Raw genomic sequence first — 9,284 nt, 5'->3', positions numbered from 1 at the left:
TAAGTCATGATTTATAGGAGTCTTAGTTGTAGTTTGATTCTGAAGTTCTCCATAGGGTTCATATATAACATTAATTAAAGGGTTGTAAACTTGTTTTTTTGGCATCAATCAATTATTTCAGAATTTTTAGAAATTATTTTTTTTATCTTCTTCTTTGCCTTGTAGATTCGATGTATCTTTGCAAGGAGTCCAGAAAAGTTTCATAGATTCGGTTATCCCTCCGAGGAAGAGGGTGCTCGACCTCAACACATCCTTCCCTACGTCATCCAATAATCAGGTGGACCATACTTTAGGAAAGAACAATGATTGATCATAATGGGCCACAAAAGGTTTAGATCAAGCTGATATTTGTTTGTGGGCCTTATTGAGGTGGGACCCACGGTAGGCCGGGGTCTCACCTAATCCGCTCCCCTTCATGTGGCTGAAGACAACCCAGAGGGATGAGGGGCTAAAATCCTAGAATAGAATAGCTAGTCAAAACTCATTGTTAGAGGAATCAATGCATTATTCTGCACCTGTCCTATCGTACGTACGTGTGGGCCCCACCTTTGATTTACTTGGGTCGTCCCCTTAGCACGTGCCCCTTACTCCATGGTCTAGAAAATATCACTCGCTCAGTGATCTAGATTGTCCACTTACAAGTTCAACTAAGAAATAAAAGAGAAAAAGAAAAACTTATTAGAAAGTTAGGAGATAGTTTGGATGACCCATATAAAAAAGCTTATGCAATTTCTTATTTGTGGCCCACCTATGCGGAAATTCCGGGGATGATGTATGATTTTGCTTGGCTAAAAGAAGAAAGAAAACAAAACTTGAGGGATTAGAGACCAGGTTAGAGACCCAATTTGGAAGTTAGAAAGATCATCCAACTAATGTGATTTTGTGAACAAACTCTCACGGCACTGCAACTAGATGAAGATTACACAACTTGTACATGCATGACATGTGTAAAGATCCATTCCTTAAAAAGATGCTTTCAGTCCATCGGTATCTGCGTTTGGATGCATTATCAAAATGAATATTAATAATTAGTTTAAAGCTAAGATGACTAATGCTCAGGCCCACTAGATGAACACATTGAATCTTTGTACTTGAGTGCCATGTATGGTGAATTAGGAGGTGGTCATGGGTTGAGCGGGGTCAACCCTAGCTTGTCTTTAGCTTGTTAAGGGGGCGTTTGGCTCATGGTATTAGATGGGATTGGGTGGGATGAAAATGCTTTTGGTCCCGTACAAACTTCATCCAATGTTTGAGGAGAATAGAAAATGCTAGGATTATGTTAAATGGAATTTGGTTACTATTGGATCATGAACACAATTGTATTGATTCTGCCTTACAATTTGATTTTTTTTTAAAAAAAGTTTGTTGATGTCACCAAGTTTTATATGAGTTATCCAGGATTGAATCGAGGAAGAAGAAAAAGAAGAAAAGAAACTTAGCCCTCGAAGCTTGGCTTTTGACCTTCGTTCACCTCTTACTTGTTTTTGGGTCAAAGATGAAATTCTTAATAATAGTTGGATATATTCACCGATTTTAACCAAGTCTTATAAATAATTTGGATTATTGAAACAACTTGAGGGGTCATTCATCATCAGTCTAGGGCACTGGGCATAGATTTCAAGCCTATCTTAGCCTTTGAAACAAGTTGAGGGGCCCAAACCTTGGCCCGACAGGCCGCCCGCTGCATTGCACCCTCTCATATAATTCTGTATTTGTGCTGCTTACATATAATTCATTTATAGGTGCTTTTGGTAATGGCCAAGCAGCAATTACTTTCTTAGCATTAAATGTTAATTGGGCCCAACTTGCAATTAAGCGCTTGTTTGGTTAGCACTATAAGAATGGAAAATAAAATACTCTCCCATGATGGGGTATTTTATAATATATTGATTTAAGAAATAATTGGAAATTCCACATAATAATCATTACATTTTCACTTAAAATTAAAAAAATATGAAAATTAATAGTGCTCATAAAAATCATCATTATGTTTTCTTTTCCTAAGCTTTGCTTTTTTAATGGGACTTTAAAGGAATACAAGTTAACATGAAATCATCGTTACAATGTTTAGTCATCTTTTATGGTCAAAACCATGGTGAGAAAGCGCCATAAAATAAAATAAAAAGGTGTGGAAAATATTCATGTTTAAGCCGTTTGAATTCTTAAATAGACATTGAAAATTCAGTCAAACAAGTGGAAATCTAAAAAACTAGAGAAAGAAAAGCTTGGGGTTTAACACGGTTTCAACTGAAAAAGGAGGTCAAAGAAAAAAGAATTCCAAGAAATGCATGAAATTTAAATGAAAGTGGTTATATTTCTATGTTTAAATAGCATATTATTATTGTTCTTTGCCTTTATCAAATAACTTATAGATAAATTGACTACTTTTCTCTAAAATTTTCCGCATTCTACGCATTATATTAAAGGATGGTGACGTCCAATCTCTCTCTATATATATACATATATATTTGAACCACCTTTAAAAGTTTCTTTTTAAATAAAACAAGCTTTTTGAAAAAAAAGAAGAAGATTTAATTCAGTTTGTCCAAAAAGACTAGCTGTTTTGTGAAATATATATTATTTTAAACATTTATACCCTGTTTGGTTGCACCAAGTATCGTAATATTTTATGATATCTTGCAGCAAATTTGAGGATTAGTCCATAAACATCATATAATTTCATGATATTTGTTACAACCAAACGTACACTTAACTAATCATATAGATATTTTTATTTTTCTTTGCAGATACAACATTTAAATTGGCGTTTTCCTACTATCTATAAAATGACAATTCACAATTCAATGCACCCACCTCCAAACGCGTTCTTAATCTCTATATTCCCTGCTCCGATTTTGCTGCTTCTAGAAGCCAGGACGAGACTTTTTTTTCCAAGAGGTATCATATAATGCTCTACTCTGGATATTTGCAATATGCTCCTGTATTTAATTGTAGAAGTGGGGTCCATGATTCGGTTATACAAACCATTGATACTGTGGGGTCCATTCTAGATTGGCAATGCGCCAAAAAGTTCCTACATAGGAAGATCCTAACCCTTCAATTCAAATCTAGAAAATAGACGGTTAAGCAACAAAAAACAGCTACAGTCTACATGCAGAAAACATTTCCGGAGTTTCAGTTGCAGGGATATTCGAGTAAGAGAGTGCTTTCGTCGCATCCACGGTGGGGACATTGTATCAACGGTTTGGATCAATCATTCTTGGCCCCACTTCTCTGGTCGATCATCTACAACGCCTCTTCGCAGGTCTACTTTTCTTAGCTAGGACATTGTTTTCAACGGTCAAAATCGGATGGAAATGGCAAAAGCACTAAAAATCAGAGAGACCGACACAAAAGAAAAAGGAAAAGACTCTTACAAAGGACAAATGGACCCAATCCATACAAAATTCTAATTTTCAAGAAGATATAAAATATTGATTGAAAAATCGATTGTGAAACGCATGTTTTTCAAGCTCTCTATCTATGTACACGTGGCATACGGATACAAGATCTGGACGGTTCATCATTCGATCCGTAAGATACTAAGCCATTCACCAGATATCATATAGGTTGAATGATCCTAGCAGCCCAATTTGAGGACCTCTTTCCATCAACGGTTAACTCTCTTGTGGGACTTTTGTTTTTCTAGCCGTCCATTTGCAATTCTCAGTTGATAGGATACTCTTGTAGTGTTAGTTTTGGGACATGTCTACTCGGGCTCAGAAAATGGATGGTTCAGATCTTGTACGTGTATGCCACGTGTGGAGATAACAGTACTGCTCTATGCTAACTTAAATAATGCTGAGGTTCTATGCAGCTCCTGATCACGGACATGACTTGCCCTGGACACATTAAGTTCCGGTGGTCCGAAGCTATGTGGAGCCCACAGAGATTCCCATGAAAAGATCCACTCCGTCCGTCAGTTTCGAAGGACCGTAATAGGATAGGATTCCATAAATTAGATAGATCCAAAACTCAGGTGGGCCACACTAGATGAAACAGTTAAAAAAGAAACGTCCACCATTGAAACCATTATGTAGTTACAAATATCATCCTGATACAAAAGTTCTGTGGCCCCCACGAAGTTTCCAATGGTAGGTATTCAATAACTGATGTTTCGTGTGGTGTGGCCCACATAAGTTTTGGATCTTCATTATTTTTCGAATCCTGAACTATTGTGGTCATGCAAAACTGATGGACGGAGTGGATTTGTCACGAGCATCTCTATGTGATCTTCCGATGACTACTAATTTTTAGCCTATAGCTCATCCATGAGGTGGCCCACCTGATCCACGTGTACGGTGAAGATCGATCTGTACAGAACGTGTAGGATGTGAGATTGCGAGCATTTCTAAAACATGTAATGTAATGAGTGGCGACATTATCACCGGTATGTAAGGAGTAAGGGCTCGAAAAGCAATAAAGTATACAAAAGCATGTATAACGACGACAATACAACCAGCATCTAAGGAAGACCCTTCATTATTTAAGGGCTAGCTTCGTAGGTTAGTTCACAGCCATTTTTAAAATGGTGGTGGATCATCCCCTGCCTGGCACTCATGTACGAGCTATCCAGACCATCCAACTTTTGTGGGTGGTTGATATATCTAAAATCACACCGGTCAAGCAATCCTAACCGTCCAATTGATGGCTATGAAACAGACAGTTAAGAATAAAATACTGAGCTGTTTCAGTTTCAAGGACAAATCAAATGGTTTCTATCCTCTTGATACTTTAGTTTTTGGTCATACCTCTCCACGGTTGAGTAATTTGAACTTCAAGTGATGGTGAACTATCATGGTAGAGTTAGTTAAGGAAGTGACGGAACTGATTAGGTGATACCCCCGACTCATGCAAGACCATGAGGCCCTTACCGTAGGCCTCACCTTAATGTATGTATTCTTAATCCACGCCGTCCATCTGTTTTTTCGGATTATTTTAGTGTATTATCCAAAAAATAAAGCATATCCAAATATCAGGTGGACCATATCATAGGAAACAGTTTTGATTGACCATTAATGGGATATAAAAGTTTTGGATCAAACTGATATTTGTTATTTACCTTCATCCAAGCTTATGTAACCTTATCAACAGATTGGATGACAAATACACACTATAGAAACATGAAGGTGCTCCCTAATAAGTGTTTAATGATAGGGAGTTAAATCACCACTATTTCATATGGTATGGTCCACCTGATAATTGGATCTAGTTCATTTTTTTATATAATGCAATAAAATTATCTAGAAAAATGGATGGATGGCGTGGATACACAATACGTACATCAAGATGGGCCTCATGGTATGGACTGCACTGTCTTTGGTGAATCCCTGGTCTCACTAATCCGCCCAGTTTTTGGTAGTATCATCATTTTATATACTTTTGGTAATATAAAATAGTCCAAAGTTAAACATGGTATCATAGCTGTGGCAATGGACGGCCGTTTTGGCCCATATATATATATATATATATATATATATATATATATATATATATATATATATAGATGTGATGTTTCTCGTTATCTGCCAAAGCAAGTTTATTATAAATCAATTTTCTTTTGGTAATATGAAATAGTCCAAAGTTAAATATGTGAGTAGTGGATGTTACTTATATGTTATGGTGGCCCCAAGCTTAGGTTTGCTCCAAAAGATTCCTACAAATTACAATATATGATATGTTTGGATCTTAGCCTTTAATGATTCAGGCCTTTTATATGATAAATATATAAATCTTTGTAGAGCTTATTGTGACGTATGTGTGAGATTACTCTATCTATCATTTTCATCAGCTTAAGTTAAAAAATTAGCTTGATACCGAGCTCAAGTGTCCACACTATATTGCAGGAAAAGTAGGAATGAGACATCAACCTTGATGCATTCTTTGGCCAAAAAGTTAAATATGGTATCGTAGCGGTGGCAATGGCCGGCCAGCCGTCTTGGCAGATCTGAGGATATCCTCAGGTGTGAAGTTACTCACATGTTATGGTAGCCCCAAGCTTAGGTTTGCTCCAAAAGATCCTTACATATTAGAATATATATGAGATATGTTTGGATTTTAGCCTTTAAATCCGGGTCTTTCGTGATTCAGGCCTTTTATATGATAAATATGTAAAGTTTTGTAGAGCTAACTCTGGCATATATGTGAGATTTACTATATCTATCATTTTCATCTCGTACAGGAATACAAGTTAAAAAATGAGCTTGATACGAGCTCAAGTGATCACATTACATTAGAAAAGTGGTAATGTGACATCGACCGTTGAGACATTCTTTAGGAAGAAAGTTTTGGATCAAGTTCGTATTTGCCTTTTTCCATTCATTCTTAATCACTTTTTGTGAAATGTTGGATGGCTTATAAACAAAATGGTGGGCCACAAGAGGGTTTCAATGGTGGGCAACCCTGTCCCAACTATTTCACGTGGTGTGACCCATTTAATTAGTTTTGGAATCCCTTTGAGTTATGTGGATGGCATATATGCATAATGGAGGCTGCCTTATTTGAGTTTTGGGATAATCTCCTAACATGAGCTAATATAAATAATGGATGAAGTAGATCATGCCTAAAACCTTTAAAATCACGGAAGTGGCTGCCTGATTTTTGGTAGGGCCGAAAGTCGGGCGGGTTCAACCTGACTGAACCATGATCGACCTGACATTGGGTTAGGCTTGGGCAGAATGCATCGGGTTTGGTTCATGGGCTTGGTCTATACAAACACCAACCCGATAAAACTTGGGTCGGGCATGGGTTGAGGTCCCGGGTTGCTCGACCCAACTCGAACCCGATCGATATATACATTACTTATAAATTATAATTGAGTGTGGACGTCTGTGTCGAAGGCATAGGAGATTCCAGTGTCGTTGGGTCTCATTAGTCTACGTCATTTTCGATGACTCAAGCTAACATGAAATGCTGGATTTCTCTCTCCCAAATAGATTGCGTGCTATACAACGTGACTTTTACAGGAGTAATTGTCCTATATTTTATTTTGTTTATTTAGAAAAAAAATAAAGTTTGTTATGATAAATAATTATATAAATAATTAATAAATTCATAGGTGTAAAAAATAAGATGTGTATTGAAATATAATAGACTAATGTAATAATGAAAATATTAGCATGTATCCACCCGACCAGCCCGACCAACCCGACCGAGCCCTCTTGGGTTGAGAATTCCCAACCCGTGGTTGGGTTGGGTTGGGTTTGGGCTAGGGTTGAGCACCAACCCGACCCAACCCAACCCAACGCAACCCAACCCAACCCAACCCAACCCAACCCAACTTTCAACCCTAATTTTTGGGTGGCTCAATTTTTAGGTGTCCATTCATCCTTGTGAGGTGCATCTTTTGTGGTGTTTGTGTATCATATGCACTCTCTCATGCCTTTAGTTAGTTTAACAATTCATCTTTAATATTAGCCTAGTTAGAAGGTTTGTCTTCAACAATGGCCTAATCAAGTCTTTGATCTTCATTATGAATTCATTTGGACTGATCATCTTCAATATATGTAGAATCAAACCTTTCACCTTGGATATGGGATGAACTATTTGTCCTAAATATTAGTTGAATTTAACTGCTTAACTTTAATATTAGCCTAATCAGGTCATTCATCTTTACTATCACTATAATTAGACGTACTTCAATATACTTTGATGGGGTTTGATAAACTTTGATCTACTTTGACTTACTTTGATGGGCTTCGATGCTCTTCAACATACTTCAATAAACTTTGGTCGACTTTGAAGTATTAAAGCCCCTCGAATTGCATCAAAGCCCATTGATGTCTGTCAAAGTCTATCAAAATTTGCTAAGTATGTCGAAGTTTATGAATATGCATTAGGGTAAGTCAAAGTTTGTTGGACTCCATCGACTTTGTAGACATCGACATACTTTGACATACATCAAAGAACTTTGTGGACTTCAATGTGCTTTAATGGACATTAATATACATTTACAAACATCGATGAGCTTTGGCCAAGTATGTGAAGTAGACAAAAGCTTATCGAATTCCATCAAAGTTCTTTAAAATTTGTTGACATTCGTCAAGGTGTATTGAAGTCCATCGAAGTCCGTCGAAATGTGTTCAAGGCCCATCTAAATCCATCTGAAGACTGGTTTTGAATTTGAATAATCCGATTAGGTCTATATAGAAGAAGATTGATTTGATAAGGCCAATATTGTTGCGTAGTGGTCGAATTAGGTAAATTTTAATGAAGAATCTAATATTTCCACCTATATTGGAGATGAAAAGTTATATATATATATATATATATATATATATATATATATATATATATATATATATATATATATATATATATATATATATATGGGGTATTGAAGATTAATGGTACATTTAGGGGGTCATATCTGAGTTTGAGAGTGGCATGCTTAATGTCCATTTATAATACTAGGATGCATATGTTGGAGTCTTTGTCCATCATGTATGATTACTTGTATTATCCTTATCGACTAATCTAATTATTCACTACAAATATTGATATAATTGATACGTTTATCTTCACTATTAGCTTAATCATGATGTTGATTTCAACATTGGCCTAATTGGACTATCAATCTTTACTAAAGTTTGCTTGAATTCATCATCTTCAATATAAGTGGAATTAAACATTTGATCTTCAATATTAGCCTTATCTAACCATTTGTCTTAATTATTAGTCATATCTAATTGTTCAACTTTAATATAAGTGTAATCGGTGTATTCATCTTCAATATCGCTTTGATTAAATGAAGTTAGTTGGACTTTAAATAGGATTTATAAGTACTCGAATGAAATTTAATGGACTTGGACAAACTTTAATGTACGGATTTTGATAGTCTTCGAAAAACTCTGAAAGATTTTGATACTTCAAAGTTCATCAAAATCTATTAAAGTATGTAAAAATCCATGGATGTCTATCGATGTACATCCCAATATGTTGAACTGCATTACATATGATGTTTGTCGAAGTATGTTAAAGTCCATCTAAGGGAATTGAAATATGTTGAAATATGTCACGGTCCATCCATCTAAGTCTGACAAAGCATGTCAATGTTTAGTATCTGTTGAAGTCCGAAATACTTCATCAAAATGTATTGAATTGGTTGCATATCGAGTATGAGCAACCTTATTAGGCTAATATAAAAGAGAACAATTTGATTAGGTGGAATTTAAGGAGAATGGTCAAATTGAGTGGATGTTAAAGATGAACGGTTTATTTCCATTGATATTGACAACGAATGGTCCAAACAAACTAATAATGAAGATCAATAGTCCATTTGGACC

The sequence above is a fragment of the Magnolia sinica genome, chromosome 18, assembly GCF_029962835.1.
Source record: "Magnolia sinica isolate HGM2019 chromosome 18, MsV1, whole genome shotgun sequence".
Taxonomy (NCBI): domain Eukaryota; kingdom Viridiplantae; phylum Streptophyta; class Magnoliopsida; order Magnoliales; family Magnoliaceae; genus Magnolia; species Magnolia sinica.
This window is presented reverse-complemented; position numbering follows the sequence as displayed.